Source organism: Rhagoletis pomonella, unplaced genomic scaffold (genome assembly GCF_013731165.1).
Source record: "Rhagoletis pomonella isolate Grant_MI unplaced genomic scaffold, Rhpom_1.0 Rhpom_scaffold_00001, whole genome shotgun sequence".
NCBI classification, from domain to species: Eukaryota; Metazoa; Arthropoda; class Insecta; order Diptera; family Tephritidae; genus Rhagoletis; species Rhagoletis pomonella.
The window spans coordinates 68,002,593-68,022,701 of record NW_023458555.1 but is presented as its reverse complement, the minus strand read 5'-3'; the positions used below and the strand labels follow the sequence as shown (position 1 = coordinate 68,022,701).

Here is a 20,109-nt window from a genome sequence, read left to right as displayed (position 1 = left end):
TTTCGTATTTCTGGAAATTACCGTTATATGGGAAGTGGGCGTGGTTACTGTCCGATTTCGCCCATTTTTAATACCAACCTACCTTGGATTAACAGAAACCTACATACCAAATTTCGTTGAGATATCTCAATTTTTGCTCGAGTTATCGTGTACACGGACGGACGGACAAGTGCGCTCGGGTATAAAAATGTTATAAAAACATGTTCACCAAAAAATATTGGATGAAAGATGAAGGCTGGAGTGGATTATGAACATTGAGTTCCAATTTTGAATTACTGTGTGTTGGCTTCGTCGTGCATAATGAATTATGGTAAACGCATATTGGTAACAAAGGATGGCGATGTCCTTGAAAAGGATTTGGCTTCATTTTTCGCTGCATCAGGTGAACTTATACAATTAAATACTATAATTAACTGGTAAATATTTGATTTAAATTACGATATGGGCAAGGTACTCTAATCATACAAGTTGTATGTACGTATTCCCAAATCATTTTAAAAAAAATGTCCTTTATTTTTGAGCAATCATCAACAGACATCATGTGTGTTTCCGAAACTTGGTTTAGCGACAATGCCTCTGAACTTCATTGTTGTATCAACAACTATAATGTTGTTCGGAGTGATCGAATTAATAAAAAGGGGGGTGGTGTGGCAATTTATTGTAGGAAATCTGTCAATATTAAGCTCCTCGCTAAATCTGCTTACTCGGACACTGAATACTTGATTTCAGAGGTTTCTGATGGTTCAACCAAAGTTTTAATTTCCTGTGTGTACAATCCACATAAATGTTATCCCTTAGACCGTTTCTTTTCTGAGATGTCTGTGTTTCTTATTGAGAATGAGTGTTATGTCAATAGTGGTGATTTTAATGTTAATTTGCTCGTCAACGACTCTAGTAATATTAAGCTGCGTGATCATGTTTCTACAGCTGGACTAGTTGTTGTTAATGATACTATGCCTACCAGATATGCCAATAATTCTAGCCCCTGTCTTTTAGATTATTTTATTACTTCTGACCTAGCCCATATACTTAAGTTCGACCAAATGTGTTTTATATCGGACCACGATTTAATCTTTTGTACTGTTGATGTTGTGTTTAATTATTCAGATGCTGGTAGTGCTTTCTTGTATCGTGACATTCGTTCCTTAGACACTAGTGCATTGATTTTGGATTGTTCTTGTATATGTTGGAATGATTGTTGGTATCTTGAGACAGCTGACAAGAAACTTGACTATCTTAACGATAATTTGACTGTCTTATTTGATAGGCATGTCCCTACATGCACCTTTAATTTAGTTAACAAATCTTGTCCATGGTATACCAATAAAGTAAGTTTCGTTATAAAGAAGCGTAACAAATTGCATGCCAAATGGAGAAGGTCGAACACTGATTTCGCGTGGGCAATGTATAAAACTTCTCACAATGAAGCAACCGCTGCCATTAGGCAGACAAAAAGAAGGTATTACAGCCATAAACTGAATCCTTCACTTCCGTCTAAAGAATTATGGCGAAACTTGAAGGGCTTGCGAATACACGGCGAAAAAAGAAATGAGACATGTAAAATAGACCCTGATATCTTAAATGATTTTTTTATTGGCTTGAGCAACCACTGCAATGGCTATAACCTTAACGAAATTGATGTGAGTACCTCTTCCATTCATGAAACTTTTAAATTTCAAGGAGCGAGTGAGTCTGATGTTTTAAAATTTTTTATAGCTGTCAAGTCGAACGCTGTGGGGAATGATGGAATATCGTTAAAATTTGTAAAATTGTAATTGTGCTTCCCTTTGTTATAAGTCCTCTTACTCAAATAATAAACCATTGCTTTTCGAGCGGCTGTTTTCCTGCAGCTTGGAAAAGAGCGATCATTTTGCCTGTTCCAAAGAAACTCCTTGCATCCGATCCTTCGGATTACAGACCTATTAGTATCATACCAGCATTTTCGAGGGTATGTGAAGCCTTAATGGCTGAGCAGATCTCAAAGTTTATTGAAGCTAACAACTTTCTTTCCCCACTACAATCGGGCTTTAGACCAAAGCACAGCTGTGCTACTGCTATGGTTAAAATTTTAGATGATACTAGCAGACCCGGCGAACTTCGTCCCGCCCAAAATAAATTTTTTGTACACGATCAAAAATTTGGGTTTAAGGACTACTGCCTTTTTTAATCTTTTATAGTTTACTTTTTAATCCAGTCAATAGTTTTAAGCAATTTTTAATATATTGTGGTTTAAATTTTAGTCCAAAAAGTTCGTGGTTTAAAAATCAAACCAAAATGTTTTAATTCTAGTTTCTGGGTTTGATATATAGAAAATTTGGTTTAAAATCTAAACCGAAATAGAAAATGTTTGCACACAGCGAAATGTGGTGTTTATTCAAACTCAACATATGAAAGCACATTTACATACGTGGCTGTAGCTGAGTGTGCAAATCTTCTTGATACAATTGGTTGCTACTAAGGTTGTCCGGGTTCAATCCCCATCAGACGGAGCATGAAATTTTATTTTTAACCGACTTCCAAAAAAGGAGGAGGTTATCAGTTCGTCGGAATATTTTTATTTTTTTTTTTTTTATGTATGTTACCGCATAACTTTGGACCACGTCAACCGATTTCGATAATCGGAAAGGTAGTGTCTCAGAGGTGGTCCCGTACTAATCTGGTCAAGATCCGATCAGCGGATCATGAGATATATATATATATATTTTTTTTTATATGAGAGTTGAAGTCGGTTTTTTTTTTTTGCTAAAAATTACTAGTTATTTAAACGAACTAGTGCGGAACTGGTTCGGTTCTAGTGCGTTTGGAACCATGACTGGTACGCGTTAATTCTCTGTTGCATGCTAGCGACTGGCGAATTTAACATTGCGATGTCATAGGAAGTGTCAATTGTCCCCCGTTGCATCCCTAGTTCCGAACCAGTTCTAAATTCGACAGATAAGATCTAGTTCGTTTTGCATCCCTTTTTCTATAGTTCCGAACCAGTTCCAAATTCGACAGATGAGATCTAGTTCGTTCTGCATCCCCTTTTCTTTAGTTCCAAACCATTTCCTAATTCGACAGATGAGATCTAGTTCGATCTGCATCCATTTTTTATATGAATTTATTGTAGGAAGGACAATACAATCACAAATGTTTAAACGCATTTATTAAACATTTTTTTTGGGGATTTTGTTGTAGAATTGACCATATTTTTATAAAAAATTACCGAAAACTAAAATATTTAAAAAATAGTTGCCCGTACTGTAAAAAATTCGTTGTACCTAAACTTTATTGACTGACTGTATTAAGGTAGCTGTGCTGCATTGCATAAAACAAATTAATTTGGCTTTTCTTAAAAAAAAGGTAGCTCTGGTGGCTTCCATTTTCAAATAAATTTAGTGAGAAAGTGATAATTATTTTGACACATTTTTTTTTAAATGCCTCTTTTTCTGCAACTGCATTGCCTTTCTCAATTGTCCTTCAGGATCTTGGCCTTTGTTTATGGAATCACTAAGTATAATGATTATTAAGCAACTCAAAAACTATACCAGCGTGATTACCGACGTATCCTTTTGAGAGGTAGCCGCACCCTTATAAGAGGAATAAGACCTAAACTTTTCAGGTCAAAATTTCAGTAGGTTGCGTCTGTATGGCCTTTTCAATTTTATAAATTATCATTATTTTTAAGTGGAAAAATAAAACTCAAAATTAATGATAATCTCTGCGCGAAAAAATAAAAATCATAAAATAATCATTATTTGTAATCCCAAAAATAAAAATAAAATAATAATTATTTCCGTTTGAGCGAAAAAATTAAACTCAATAATAATTCATATAATAATGATTAAATGCCGATTTAAATTATTTTACTCATAATGATTACCTTCCCTGCTTTTAAAATTTAAAATAGAATAGTTTAGTGAAAGTACCACATTTCACTGCTTTTGGACTGGTGCGGAACTAGTTACTATCGGACTGGTTCGTTTTTGGCAAAAAAGAACTAGTACTGAACTAGAAATCTGGTTCACTAGTTCGTGTTTTCCCTACAGGCTACGCTAAAAAAAATGCATTTGGTTCGTTGGTAGCGTTTTGCCTAGATTAGGATATAGGATCAATTTTTTCCGTTAAGTGGGCCTGGGACCCATCTATTAGAAACTCTTATTTATGGCCCAATTTGCTTAAAATTTGGCACGTGGGCAGCTTATTGGCTGGGTTAACATATAGTATATTTTTTCTGATAGGTGGATACCGATCAATTCCAAAAAATCTTATTTATGGTCCGACCAGATTTGCTTGAAATTCGATACCCGTATTATAGATATGCGTAGAATAGAATCGAGTCATTGTTTTACAGCTCGAAGGCTGTTTGAAGGCGGCGCAAACATGTGGGTATTAACTATTTAACAATACTTATTACACAGGCCAATAAAAATGGGGAATAATTTAATACAGCAAATGTTAAAGCTATTTTTGCCGTATTTTTGTGTGCTGATTACGAATCCGTAAGCACAAAGTTTCCATCAACTCCAGGTTTTGAGAAAAGGTGGTGAAATTGTCAAAAAATCGCGTTTTTGCAATATTGGAGAAGCTCTAGCAATGAAACAAAAGGTAGTAGAACCTTCCACTTTGGCTCAGGATTCTTAATCAGCACAAAAAAGCCTATCAAAAACAGCTTCAACATTTGCCGCATCAAAATCGGTGTTGCCCTTTGTTACCTACGGCTGTAGCGATTTTTTGAAATTTTGGACAGCTACTGCAGACTTTCGATATGTTAAGTGAGCGTGGCATCACCCATACATATCGAATTTTTCATACCGTATATCTCTGAAAGTATTTGTGGTAGTGTCCTGGAAATTGGTATAGAGATTTAGGGGCTACTGGAAAAGGGACGTGGCGCTTTCCAAACATATTGATAAATATATACACCCAGAATACAGTGTTCTTTTTCTTTTTCATAATACATTTTTATATCCGAGCGCACTTGTGCACAAGTGTATTATAACTTTGTTCACATAACGGTTGTTTGTAACAGGCAAAACGAATCGAGATAGATATAGAGAAATGTATACATAAATGATCAGAATGAAAAGAGAAATCGATTAAGCAGTGACTGTCTGTCCGTCCTTCCGTCCGTCCGTCTGTGCACACGATAACTCGAGTAAAAATTGAGATATCTTAACGAAACTTGGTATGGGTAAAATCGGACAATAACCACGCCTACCTCCCATATAACGGTAATATTCAGAAATACGAAAACTGAGATATCTTAGAAACTACTGAAGATTGTTCACTCAAAATCGATATTTACAATAAGTTTTAGACGAAAAATAAGAATATTATAAATTTTTGGAAAATGGGCGCAGCCACGCCCACTTATGGCTACATGTGTATATCTTGGTAACCGCTGCACCAATTTCTTCCAAACTTGGCACAGTTGTTAACCTTGGTATAACATACGAAATGGCCGAAATTTTAAAATCGGACAATAACCACGCCTACATCCCATATAACGGTAATTTAGAGTAATACGAAATCTTCGATAAATCAGTAATTACTAAAGCTAATTTATTCAAAACTGATGCCTCCAACAATTCTTAACCAAGAAATACGTTTAGGATAAAATTTTGGAAAATGGGCGTAGCACCGCCCACTTATGATCACATCTCGGTAACCATTCTACCAATTTTTACCAAACTCGGTATGGTTATTGTGCTTGCCACATAGAAACAAAACGTTGTAAATTATTGAAATCGAACTAAAATTACGGCCGCTTTTGATATAACAGTAAATTTCAGAAATGCTTGAAACTTCAATATTTTGAAATTTAAGGACGCTAATTTACTCAAAATTGATACACCCCGGTTTACCATATAGCGGTAGCTTTCGGAAAGGTGAGAAACATATATTTAATTCTTGCGCCGGGTATTTAATGTTCGGCTCCGTCCGAACTTAGACTTTCTTCCTTGTTTTGGTTATTTTTTTATAGAAATATAGTTCATTTTGCATCAAATGGCACCAAATTGAGTATGCAGTTCAGTTCACTCAATTTCAGTATCATAAAGTGCAAGTTTTAAATGACTATAAGTTACCCTTGATTTTTGAGATTTTTTTCGCTGATGATGTTGCGCATTTTCTCCGTATAACGAATGCGTGATAGTTTTTTTGTATGGGAAAAATGCTGAAGAGCGTCACTATGTAAAAGACTTAATCTGGTGGCTTAACTCCTCCTAAACGACCGAAACGATTTTAGTGACAATTTTTAGTGGCGCTGGAGCCGAGTTATTGCTAAAAATCGTCGATTCGGAGGCACTCCAGAAATCAAAGTCATATTACTCCCGGTAAATCAACCATCAGAACCATTGCGGTCCTTTACGGTGACTAAACAGAATGTGGACCAATTATACTCACCAGTTTAGAAATTGCCACCAACTATATCTTACAGACTCCTGGACGATTCACTATCGAGGACTTCTTCCCGGTATAACGCATTCGTCAGGTTATTTAAGACGGCAATGGAGGATATGCCTCACAAAACCAAACGTGAACGTGAATTGCTGGCGAAAACGTTGGACCAAATGTTTCAATAAAAAAAATAATTTTTGGCGGGACAAAGTTCCCCGTGTCTGTTAGTTTCATACAAAAAATCTTTGCGCATTTTCATTTAACCACTCATAACTTCTTTATTTATCCATCGATTTTCTTTATTAAGACTGGTTTTCACTATGTGATATTTTGACACAACTTTATCTCCTTTATCCATACTTTTACCGATGATATTATGAGCCAAAAACTGACAGATAGCAGCGCATGTACACGACTAAAGACCTATCCTGATCCAAATCAATCGATACACCGCTATTTGATACCATTTGACAATGTGTTTTCACTTATTTGACGACAAATGCCACTGAATTTGACATAGTGAAAACCAGACTTTAGTAACTGTTTTTTTTTTTTTGTAACAGAACAGGCTTTAGCACAATTGCAAAAATTTGGACCAGAAGCTGTTATTTTTAAAATTTTTCTTGTTTTAAAGTTTGATTTTTAGAAAATTTTATTATTTAGCTTTCATTTGCCATATTTTATATTAAGATTGTTAAATTGGTTCGTAGGATATACGTGATTAAGTAGAACCAATTTTTGTTTTAAGCTGAATAACGGTAAATTGAAAATATCTCGAATACTTATCCATAAAATAAGAAAGTAACTAGATTTTCGGAATCAACGAGCAATTATATATAGCAATTGGATAGTGGCATCCACTGAACATTTTTGCTGTAAATCAGTGTTGTTAATGTAAAAATATATGGTCGTAAAAATTTCCTGCTTTCTCTTTGAATAATATCTGCTTCAGTTGAAATCTGGCAGGTATTAAATAGCAAAAGAACTAGTTTTAATGTGAATAATTCAGTCGAAACTTTTTTAGAACCTTCTTTTATTTCTATTTAAATGAAATATTTACAAACATTATTAGAATTAATTTCCACGCCAAAATACCCGTACTTTAGAGATGACACCCGCCATCAATACTTGGACATCCCTTTCGTTAATCGATTCAGCCTGGTTTCGCCACATTCTGCAGAACTGCGTTATTCTTGAAGTCGTGCAGTTTGTTTTTTTCCAATTTTGATTTCATATGGGCCCAATAACGCTCGATCGTTTGCAGCTCTGTGCAATTCGGAGGATTGACCTCTTTTAGTACAATGTTGATTCCATTTTGTGTATAAGACTCTTGCGCTTTTTTGCACAATGGCTTGTTACCAAGTCAGGCCAAAACAATACAAGCTGTCAGAACAACACTCCAGGTGCAACAACACGTTCAGAGAGATTCGGATTCCTTTTCAAAGTCCTTGGAACATCCTTCTCCACTATTTGATTTATACTGCCTGATTTTCCGCCAGATTCCGCCTTTATCCCAATGCTGCCATTTTTCTTGATATTTGAAAATACATTTGGAACCGTCGATCTTCCAATTTTCTGCAATTTTACTAACCGACATTGGGAGATGAGTGGATTTTGCATGAATTCGTCTAAAATCAGTTTTTTGGCTTTGATACAGCATACTAAATGGCCGAAAATTTAAAAAATCGGACAATAACCACGCCCACATCCCATATAGAATTAAATTTCAGAAATGCTTGAAACTGCAATATTTGCTGCTAGGTATGGCATGAAAAATAAAGAAAAAAATCCAAAACGTGCCAATACAATGTTTGGATACCGTTCTACTGCGGTACTTTGTACGAATGCAATGCAATTGATGTTTTGGAAGTCAGAGCCTGGACTTAGGAAGCAGTCATATGTCTTTTCAACTGCACAACGTCGGCAAGGGAAGTAAATAACTACTCTCAATTTTTCCCAATAGAATTCATTTACCAGGCCATATTGATATTGCAGGGAATCGCGTTGCGAATGAGTTGGCCAGGAAAGTCACCCTCCAGTTGATTTCGAGGGGTAAAGAGTGGGAGAACTTTCTGTTAAGTGAGTGTATTGAGAGGATACTACTGGTATTCTCCCGATATCACACCGAATTCTCACTGTCGCAGTTAATCAGATTTTGTGGAGCTAACAAAAATATTTTCTTATGTATAACATAAGTTGCTCTTACAAAAATGTATCATTTTAGCTTAACTGACACTGTTATGAAGTTATAATAACGACTGGAATATATGGATTGTTAACTTATTTTTTTATTTTCTTAAGTTTTGATTTAGCTTATTTTAGCTTTATTTTTTGGCCGTTTAGCCTGTTCTCTGGAAAAGTTCTGGCAACACTGATCAAAACAATATTATTTATTAGTAGTTAGTTACTCGACCCAAAGAATCCTTCAACTAAATTAACTATTCGATCAACACAGATGTACATATATCACCAATTTTAATGCATTTATTTATAATTACCAAACCTTCGTAAAAGCGCCCAAATATTGTCAAAATTTACAACTACGTAAATATGTATAAACTTTTTGCTCAGTGTATTGACATCCGTATCTGTTCATCTAGATGTCATTCCATTTACTCGGAATGTATTGAAACCATTTTCATTGTAGTCAAGCTAATATTCTTTTATTACTTGGTTGGTTTTTTTTTATTTCCGCATATGCCGAGCAATGAAAATTACTCAAATATGTCTACTAGATGCATATTATGATTGCCGCTTAATGTACACTTTTACTTCTTTTTCCATTTTTGCTGTATCCTTGTCGTGTTATTTCGCTGGATCATATTTTATGCATTGATCGCTATGGCCGGCACGAAGTCGCAGCAAATGTGTACTACTTTTGTTTATTTTTTAACAATTTTTTATTTGGAAATTCTGAAATACTTAACAAAAGCATATAGTAGTGGAACCTAAGTGATATGGCTTAGCGATGATGAATAGCCAGTGAGCACTTTGCGAAGTTGTACCTACTTCCATCTATTATATCCGTACCAGGGGATATGGAAATAACTTGAATGTCCACCGATTCATGGACATGCAAGGTATTCGTTAAAAGCGGAAAGCTATTAATTTAGTACTAAATATGTATGTATGAATGGTTGTAGATACATGTGTACATATATTCACATAAGCATGTCTATACACCACCTCTGAAAATATAAAATGTTCTTATATTTTCGTACATACATATAAGAAAATTGAATTATTAGTCCCCTCTGTAAAACAACCGGTTAATTGATATTCCTTTTTTAACTTTATGCAAATTAAAATTTAAAAAAGCTGTTTTTTTGGCAGTAAGGAATCTCTACGTTCCTCCTATTCAAACACAACATATCGATGGCTGAGTGGAAGATCGACCTATCTCGGCAGCCAGTTCGAAAACGCCTTATCTTAGAAAACTTTTGAAGAATGCCCTAGTGCAGAATTTGATTGAAGAACAGCCTATTTCAGAATTTTATTGAAAAACACCCTATCTCAGAATTTTGTTGGAGAACGCCCTATGTCAAACGAAAGTACATTGAAAATGTGCTGAGATAGCGCGTTTTTGAATCGGTAGCTGAGATAGAGTACTCTTCAACCAAATTATGTGAAACGGTGTTCTTCAAAGAAATTCTGAAATAGGGCGCAGTTGAAAAATTTTCAGAGATAAGGCGTTTTCGAACTGGCTGCCGAGATAGGTCGATCTTCCACTCAGCCATCGATATAGTATTGCATATTTCTTTTTATGTCGGCTGTTATTTAATCTATATATATCAAGTATATATTTATTTAAGTTTTTCATTATTTTTAAAAATTTTAAGGTGCCTTAAATTAGCCCCAACCACAAGACCAAAAAAATTAAATTTAAGCGGAATGTCTCTAGATCAGTGACGAGCAGCGAATAGAAAGCCCTGAATGCGGGCAAGTCTATGCTCCTCGGCATTCTAGATTTTACACTGTTCTTAAAAATATGCAGCCCACTTTGACTCCAAGAAGAAAGAGAAAGCGCCAAAACATTTTTCAGTGCCTCAGACAGAGGTCAAACATTTAGCGAAAGATCCACATGGAAAAATCTCCTTACCTTATAACATTAACGCAATATATGGGTACAGTAAAATGTTCCTCCTTTTTTATATTTATTTAAAAACAAATTTGCAGCAGTTCTATATTTCGATAGAGCAACTCATAATGGACTAGTTTAGAAATAATTTACAGAAAATTTGCGAATATATTTCACATTTCTATCTGAATGATATATTTTGTTACACAGAAAACAATCAGGAAAAATAAGAAGGCATAAATCATGAAAAAATTATGAAAAAATTTTTAACTGAAATCGTATCACCGGAGTGAGTTTCGAGTTTATAATCCGATTTGCCTATTGTTTTATTATGTAAATAAGGGGATTACTAATTTTTGTCTGATGTCACCATGTACTTAGTCCACTTTTGTATGATTGCAGTCTGCTTTTCTTTTTGGCGCAGGAAATTCTCATTTTATTTTCTTAATTTTGTTGTAATTTTACGATTTTAAGATTAAATATACATTGAGTGTAAATTTACTTCACTAAATATATACAGTGACGAACAAAAGCATCGGCACAGTAATTTTTACGCAATATATGCAAAGTTTTTATTCTAATTTATCGAAAGTATAGCTCATACTACACCAAAAAACTTAAAACTAAAATCTCTAAACGTTGTGCAAAACTCAGGATAATTCAATCATTTTTTTAGAAAAAAGCAAAGTATGCAGTTTTATAGCCCATTTAATTTTAGTATAACAAAGTTTCAATAACATAGTTTGAAGTTGCTAGAAATCGCGCAGATTCTTCCATACAAAGTATGTTCAACAATTACTTTTTGTATGGAGAAAAGTAGCTAATGCCCGCTTGCTTCGCGGCGCCTAATAAGATCTTTGCGTTGGCCAATACGAAAATAGCGTCTAAAAGCAAAAGCGACCTGTAAAGTAAATATTTTTAGGTTTAATTGAAACGACTAAAGAGCAGAATCCTCCTCCCACGTAGGCCAAGAATAGTAGCGCCGTGATACCATATGGAATACTAATCCCTTTCGGTGGCATGAGTTTTACCGATGTTCTTATTTCCACCTGTGAGACCTCTGCCAAGCGTGCGTAATATTTCCTTTTTGGTTGTTGTTGTTTCCGACAGGGTGGGTGTATGATGTATTATGGAACGAATTTCCGTCATCCCTTGTCAAATTTGGTTTGGAGACAAACCGGTTTCGGCGTTGTGCCATCTTCAGTGTCATTTTTCGTTCTCTAAAACGAAATTTGACAAGGGATGACGGAAATTCGTTCCATAATACATCGTGCGTAATATTCTTCTATGATCTTGCGATTTCAGCATTGGTCCGATGTACCATGTAAGCTAATAAAAGTCCTTATAAGGAAACTCAAGAGCACAGATGAGCATTCTCAGTTATAGGAGAGGCAAGAATCCTCGCTTTCCCACAGGATGAAAAGTTTTCGGTACATTGGCTAAATGATTCGTGTGATCTCTTAAATAAATTTCAAATGAAGCCATTGATATACCTATCGTGGTCCTTCTTGAATGGATGTGGTCGAATATTTCCTTGTCAATTCGCCAGTTTTACAATTCGTCTTAATATTTGTGAACTGGTTTCTTTGAGTTTTACTCATGTAATATCGATAGCCCCGAGCAATTTCGTCAATCGGAGGTAGATGCAATATCGCAGTTAGGGTGTATGAGGGCGTTAGACAAAGGTGCGCTTACACAATGTTGCGGTCTTTATATGCATACTTAAACGCATCCTTGATTTAGCCATCTAAAAAGTAAATTCGTCTAAGATAAACATAGGGCGAAAGCAGATCGAACCTCGTGTGGGTTCATATATATTGCGGCTGCAGCGCCATCTATTTGGTCCCTTTTCTGCAAAACCATTTAATACGCATTATGAATTTCAACCAGATTTTATAAAAAATACGGATTTTCTAAATACCTAAACTCCATCGGGCCCATTTTTAGGAAACAAATTAATAAAATTGGTTCATAAATACGGGCTTTATAAATAACTTGACTCCAGCACCACCTAGCGGGTCCGTTTTTCTCAAATGCTTTTTCACCAAGCAGGTAGCTTACATTTTGACTTTGAACGAAATCGTTTCATAAATACGACTTTTATAAATAACTCGACTCCCGCGCCACCTAGCAGATCCATTTTTGGTAAACATATTTTCCATCATGTTGGTAATATACCTTTTGAATTTGAAAAGAAATCGGTTCATAAATACGATTTGTATAAATAACTCTACTCCAGCGCCACCTAGCGAATCTATTTTTTGTATACGTATATTTCATCATTGAGGTAGCACATGGTTTGAATTTGAACGAAATCGGTTCATAAATACGATTAGATTTAATTTAATAGATTTAAATTGAATTTGCTCTTGTTACCGTCAAATGACATGCTAAATAGTACAAAGGTACATTATTACCTGCTCCTGACATTATTTTATGTTACTTACCGGAATTAGTGAAAGTGGATTTTGTGAAATTGGACCCTCCGAACATTGTGTTATTAATACTATGACAGAGAACACGCAGTATACGTCGCATGAATATGCGGATATTCACCTAATTTACGGTGAAGCTTGCTGTAATGCCAGAGCTGCTCAAAGACTCTATGCAGAGCGATACCCCAATCGTCGACATCCGGGTCGAGAAGTATTCGCCCGGACCCATAGAGAAATATATGAAGGTAAGTGATTTTTACACCTTTCTTGTTTGCTTGCTTGTTAACTATAATTTTTCACTTTTTTAAGGTCGCATACCTGGAAGGCGTGGCGGCGAAACAGGACGTCCTGCAACGGTAGATGTTGAAGCTGTGTTAGAGGAAGTGGAACTAGCTCCATCGACTTCAGTGAGAATGATGGAAAGACGGACGGGAATACCAAAAACTACAGTTCACAAAGCTTTAAAAGACCATCGATTTCATCCCTACCACATTCAACGTGTTCAGGCTCTACAGGAAAGAGATTACCTGTCGAGGGTTAGATTTTGCCGTGAAATGTTGCGAATGCATGAATGAGACCCCAACTTTTTTAATAAAATAATTTGGAGCGATGAATCATCATGCAAACGTGATGGTTATTTTAATTTACATAACCTTCACAGTTGGCAGATATACAATCCTCACGAAATGAGAGAAGATCGTTCGCAGTACCGGTACAAAATAAATTTATGGTGCGGTATTTTTAATTGTCAGATATTGGGACCTGTGGAACTGCCGCCAACGCTCAACTCTCACAGTTATTTAGAGTTCCTTCAGGAACGGCTTCCAACTCTTTTGGAAGATGTACCCTTAAACCTGCGGCGAAGACTATGGCTGCAAAATGACGGGTGCCCTGCTCACTACGGGCATGAAGTAAGAGCTCATTTAGACGAAACTTATCCTCGCCGATGGATTGGACGATACGGGCCAATCACGTGGCCCGCTAGATCGCCAGACCTGAATCCATTAGATTTTTTCTACTGGGGCTGTCTTAAGGACAAAACTTATTCAAAAACAATTCAAAACGAAGAGCATTTGCGGGAACAAATAAATGGAGCTGCTGCTGAGATAGCCCAATTGAGTTTAAGATCTCTAAAAGCGTCTTTTCTTAAAAGGTGCCGAGCTTGTATTAGAGTAGAAGGTCGCCAATTTGAGCATATTTTATCAATAAATGAATAAATTTCTCTTCAAACGACTCATGTATATTTTATTTCACGTGAATCCATGCTTCACAAAAAATATTGATAGATATAGCCCTTGTTATAGACTCTAGTCCGAATTCCGGTAAGTAACACAAAATAATGTCAGGAGCAGGTAATAATGTACCTTTGTACTATTTAGCATGTCATTTGACGGTAACAAGAGCAAATTCAATTTAAATCTATTAAATACATTCTAGCGTGTCTCAGTCCTTTACCCACAAAAGCGGCTATAACTTTTTTTTTCTATTCAAAACAGTAAGTGTGGCACCTTTCTGAAATCTTTATTAAATGAGCATTTTTTTTATGTAATGTAAAGTTATAGCTCAGTACATTTTTTTTTCACCCGAGATAGTCAAAGTTGGGGAAGAAAATATCAAAAAGTTAAAAATCCAGAAATAGTCCTAATTTTATGATGGTTCCTTAATTTATTTTTACTACATTGCATTTGAGTATGGAGAGGCAACTATCTGGAAGTATTTTACATAAAAAATTTACTAAGTATTGCCCGGTTTGTAGTTGCAGTTAAAGAAAACACATGAAAAGGCACGATTTTTTTTAAATTCGAAAAAATGTAAATATTTCAAAAACGGTGACACTTTTACCTGAAAATTTTTTGTTTATCAGTGAGCTCACCCCCCCACCTACCTTGCCCTAAAGTTTGGCACGTTACTTCTGGGACACCCTGTATATAGAAGATAAGAAACAACTTCCATTAAAAAATTGCCAAAAATTAACGCGATTTTCTAGCAAATTCAAGCTTTCACTTTAAAGTTGTATGGGCTATAAAACTGCATAACTCAATTTTCCTGCCTTTTGCAAAACGTTTAGAGATTTTATTTTTTGTTGTAGTATGAACTATATTTTATAAAAAATTATCGAAAATAAATTGGAATAAAAATATATTATATTGCGAAAAATTCCCTGTGCAAATACTTTTGTTCGTCATTGTATATATGTATATAGTGCATATTTTCATTACTTTTGTTAAGGAATTTTTAAGTTTTGTTTTAAATTTATAATAGGCAAAGAACAAAAAAAAACTTGAGCACCCTGCAAACAATTATGCGAGTATTCTCTAAACAGAATATTCCGAGATTAGTGTCAATCGGGTACAGTTGGGAATTAATTAGTCGCAACCAGTCTCATACGGGTATTATTGGAGATGAATTAGTCTCGACTCATCTCTTACGGGTACATCTCCAACGGGTACAATTAACGATTGAATAATATCTACGCACTCAGTTAATGAAATTACATGTGCGGCGTTGGCACATAAAGAGGGAATTCGATTAACAAACTTGAGCACCTTGGTTCGAATCGCAGCTGGCGCAAATTTTTATTTTTTAAAAGTGACTAGTCATTTTTTATACCCGTTCGTGTATAAAGGGGAACAATTAGTCTCTTCATAGGACATGCTCGAACAAAAGTGAACAGTTCATTCCATATAAAGAGATCAAAAGTGGTATTAGTCGCATGCTCCTTTGTGATTGCTCCCGGAGTCAATAAAAAATACATCAACATCATTTTGGAAAACTTCTTATTAAATTGAAGATTGAGTTAACAGGTCTTATTGGCTCTAAGCTTGAGACTAATAGCCCAATTCTGTATCGGTGACACAACCGTTTAAATATAGTAACTAAAAAGCAGCAGGGAAAGGACACCACCCTCTTAAATTTTTCTCGGTTTGCTGGTTTTGAAAATGGCCGACGAATGTCGAGCACTCAGATAATTCGCTGACCACCGTTTGAGTCCCAGTGGAAGAGAGAAAACCTCAATATCTTCGAGTAACATGGAGATGCTGACGTGTCAAACGCTTTTGACAGACCCACGCTACTACGAGAATTCTCACACAGGGGCGGTTTCACCTTAGGGCACGATTTATCTGGGTGTTTAAGGCGTTAAGTGCTATTATTGTGCTATATACCTTACGGAACTTATTCTAATGCCTCGCTGGGATCATGTGGTACATGTAGTTCGGGAGTAGCAAGTACTGCAACTTCCCATAATCCTGGTGGGTACATCGTCGTTCATTTTACAGAATGTCGAATCGTCTATCTGCTCAGCGAAGTGTATTGCCGACGATCATTCGACAGGCTTGAGGGCCAAAGATCGTGGTGCGCGTTAAAGTCACCAACTACCGTTCGGATTTCACTTCTGAGAAGCGCACCTATTTCAGGGTGATATCCTGCCGGGCAGCTGATGAGAAGGGGTATGTAAACGTTATATATTTCTGACTCGACATCGCCTGACCTAACATTCTAGGATGTATGGTCTATACAGAATGGGACCACGAACGACGTAGTCTACTGCCAGTGAGTTCTTAAACCCGAACAGGTATGGAGGTGGTTCCACCTGTTGCAGGTGTTGCAGGTATGCCAGCGCTGAGCAGCAGAATGCGGAGCAAATCAACCATTGGCTAATACTTTCAAACCACGAAGTGGAGGGCTAATACATAGTTCCAGGTACAATAAGCAATCCCCAATACTCCCTGCTAATGGGACTGAGCCTAGTACCGGGTGGTCGAAATTCGGTTGTCGTTCACTGTGTTCGAATCGGTTCTCGGCGTTCCCAAACTAGCAATTACAACAATGCCAATTCTTTTCGGTGTTAGCGTTTACCCAGTGATTGTCACGGATTCTGAGACACAAGGTAAGAAACACTTTGTTTTAACAAAACAAATGTAATCTTTTGTTTACTTTGATAAATTTTGAACATTCCAAATAAAAGCTCCTCCAAAATATTGTATTTTCCTCAATTTTGATTTGAAATAGTACTTTTATACTGTTCCGTGTTAGTCCGAGTTAAGATTTCTTCAATATTGAAAAACCTATATATTTTATTTTATAATATCGAAAAATTAAGCGCTAACTCCCTCTAGTAACCAAATAACACGCAATCAAAGACTCACTCAATGTTGGTTTAAAAAAATTAAAATTCTTTTTTCATTACTAAAATTGTAAATTGTAAATTTGTCCTTGCAACAGGTCCCTCCGTGCAACCGTCTGTCCGTCTTTGCACACGATAACTCGAATGAAAATTTATATAGCACATACCTAGATCTAAAGCTAACCAGGGACCGTAACAGTTACAACCTTTATTAAAAAATCATTCTTTATCACATATATTTGGACTTTTATTTAATTACTACTTAAATAACAGTTTTTTCGGATTTTTAATTTATAAATCCAAAACAATAATTATTTTTCATTTTTCTCTAAAAAACCTGCAAATAACAGTTATTTTTGATTTTTAAATTATATATCTTACAGTTACTGGAGACTTTTATTTATAAAAGTCATCAAGATAAATCAGCCACTGACTTTTATTTTTAAAATCATACTTATAAAAGTCATTTTTATAAGTCATAGTAAATTTTAATTCCCCAACACCTTCTTAACTGCGAAAAATTATAATGAATTTTATATGTATGGTTTAAAACATAAAAGTCGGTGATTTTTATTGATGACTTTTATAAATAAAAGTCTTCAATAACTGTTATCTAATCAGTTCTTTACAATAATTGTTATTTTTCTTTTAATTTTGCAAAATTCCAAATAAAATTTTATTTTCAAATTTGATTCTCGGTGAAAAGAGAAATCGATTGGTATATATCACTTAGTTGTAGAACATTTCCTTCATAGGGAATTTTTCAATGACAGTTTTCATCAATAACTGTTATGTTCGGTCCCTGGAGCTAACACAAAATTTAAAGAGGGAAATTAAACTGCTTGCGGATCGTACAGATTCAACGCACACTCTAAAAGATGCATGTAAAACTACTACTGAAAAGTGTTTATTTTTCAACCAGAGTATGCGGAAATATACTCACAAGATGTTCAAGATTTGATTTTGAACATGAGTACACATAAATATACATATGAAATTTTTAAAATTAGAAACATTTTGAAAGTAAAAAAATATTTTTTAAAAATAAGAAATGTTAAGTTCTCATATTGACTCAATTTTAAACACTATGTGTGTAATTTTTCCCTAAGTGGCAAATTTGGTATGTAAAAGAAAACAGACAGTGTTTAATTTTGCTCACATTAGGAGAGGAAACTGGTTACCTCTTTTTATAGGCGTAAATTTAAACAAAAAATTTGTAGAGGAAATTTTAAACATTTTATGTGTAAACTGTGGAATTGTGAGCAATAAATGTCTAGAACTCAAAAAACAAAATTGAAATTTGTTCTACGCCACACATATGATAATTAAAAGTAAACAAGCAGTGTTTATTTTAATTAACACGGTGTGTAAATTTACATTAATTAAGAGAGGAAACTGGTTACCTATCTTAATATACGCAAATTTAAACAACATTTTTTTAGAGTGCAGTTAATGCAGGTATTACAGTAGTTTTTTAGTTAATGTAGAAGGAAAAATATTTCCATTATTTGGAAGTGAGTGCTATGAATTGATTTAGGCAAATAAATCGCCCAAAAACTTTTTTTGAGTTGATCGCACTTTAGATCTAGGTGTGCCAAATCTTACCGAAACTCGGTATGGGTACTTTTTTCCGCGTACGACGGATGATATTGAAAATGGGCAAAATTGGACAGTAACCATGCCTACCTCCCATATAACGGTAGTTTTCAGAAATACAAAAACTGCGATATTTTAGTAACTACTGCTGCTTATTCACTCAAAATTGATATGTACCATGATTTTTAGACGAAAAATAAGAATATTATAAATTTTTGGAAAATGGGCATAGCCACGCCCACTTATGATAACATGTGTATAGCTCGGCACAGATGTTGGCCTTGGTACAGCATACCAAACGACTGAAAATTTACTCAAAACTGATTTTCATGCGTCGCAATCAGTTCTTCAAAAGAATAGAAAAAGAGACGCTTCGAAAATACTCAAAGATATATATTCGAAATCAGACGAGCATATTCCGCCTGAGACAAGTAATTTTTAAGCATAAAACACAACACACATTCTCATATACAAATTTGAGAGTAAAGTTAATTTCTTCATGATGCAATAATCGGATCTAAACCAAAATAGTGGTCTAAAGTTATGCGGTAACATACATCAAAAAATATTCCCACAAATTGATAACCTCCTCCTTTTTTTAAGCCGGTTAAAAAAAGTTGATTTTGTATAAAAACAAGTTCTTTTCTTTGTTGTCTTAAAAAAACAAAAACTGTTTTTGGCCGCGTAAATCTTGCAAACCTAATTATGTGCGTTGTATGAAAGAAAATACGTGAAAAACAACCTAAAACTTAAAAATTTTTATTAGAAATTGGAATTTAGATGAAACTTTGCAGAATTTTCATAATTTTTGCACAAAGTATGAAACTTGGATTTATATAGTTAAACAACACAAATAAACATTAAATAAACAAAAGAAAAATAGCCAAAACTTCCTACAATATCGCACCCCGATTTATTTTTCCACCACTATTCTTGTAGATATTTTAATTTGATCTCAGTAACAAAGCCTTTTATTTATACTAGAGTGCCAGCTACTGTCGAAATTCGAAAGTTTTTCTAGTTTTTAGGAGCCTTGGAGAGGGTTTCTAACTTAACACGTAGCAAAACTTATACGGTACAAACTAACTTACCGGAACATCTCCTGCTTTGGAACTAAAACTAAACTAAAATTTTTTTATCTTAGAAGGTCTTTGGACTTCAGCAGGACTTAGAATTGACCCGATACATTCCACTTTATCGATAAATATTAATGATTTGATACATATCGATAGTTCGATGAATTTCAAAAACACTAAAATCCGATAACTCAACAAAATTCGTTAACTCGACCAATTTCAATAACTGTGAAATTCGAGAGCTCGATAAATTTCGATAAATCAAAAAAGGAAATTCTTTGGATACCTTTAAAAATGTTTACTTTTGACAGCTCCACATTTTTCGAAAGCTATCGAAAAATTTTGATAACTCATTACACTCTGTTAGCACGATAAAATTCGATAAGCAGTGATAAATCGATAAACTTATATAATCTT

At 34.9% G+C, this 20,109-nt stretch overlaps 1 protein-coding gene across 14 annotated transcripts in view; it reads left to right on the top strand.

The window, feature by feature from the left end:
- LOC118747291 (homeobox protein prospero-like) overlaps positions 1 to 20,109 on the top strand; it is a 619,759-nt gene that overhangs the window by 557,471 nt on the left and 42,179 nt on the right. The window lies entirely within an intron of this gene.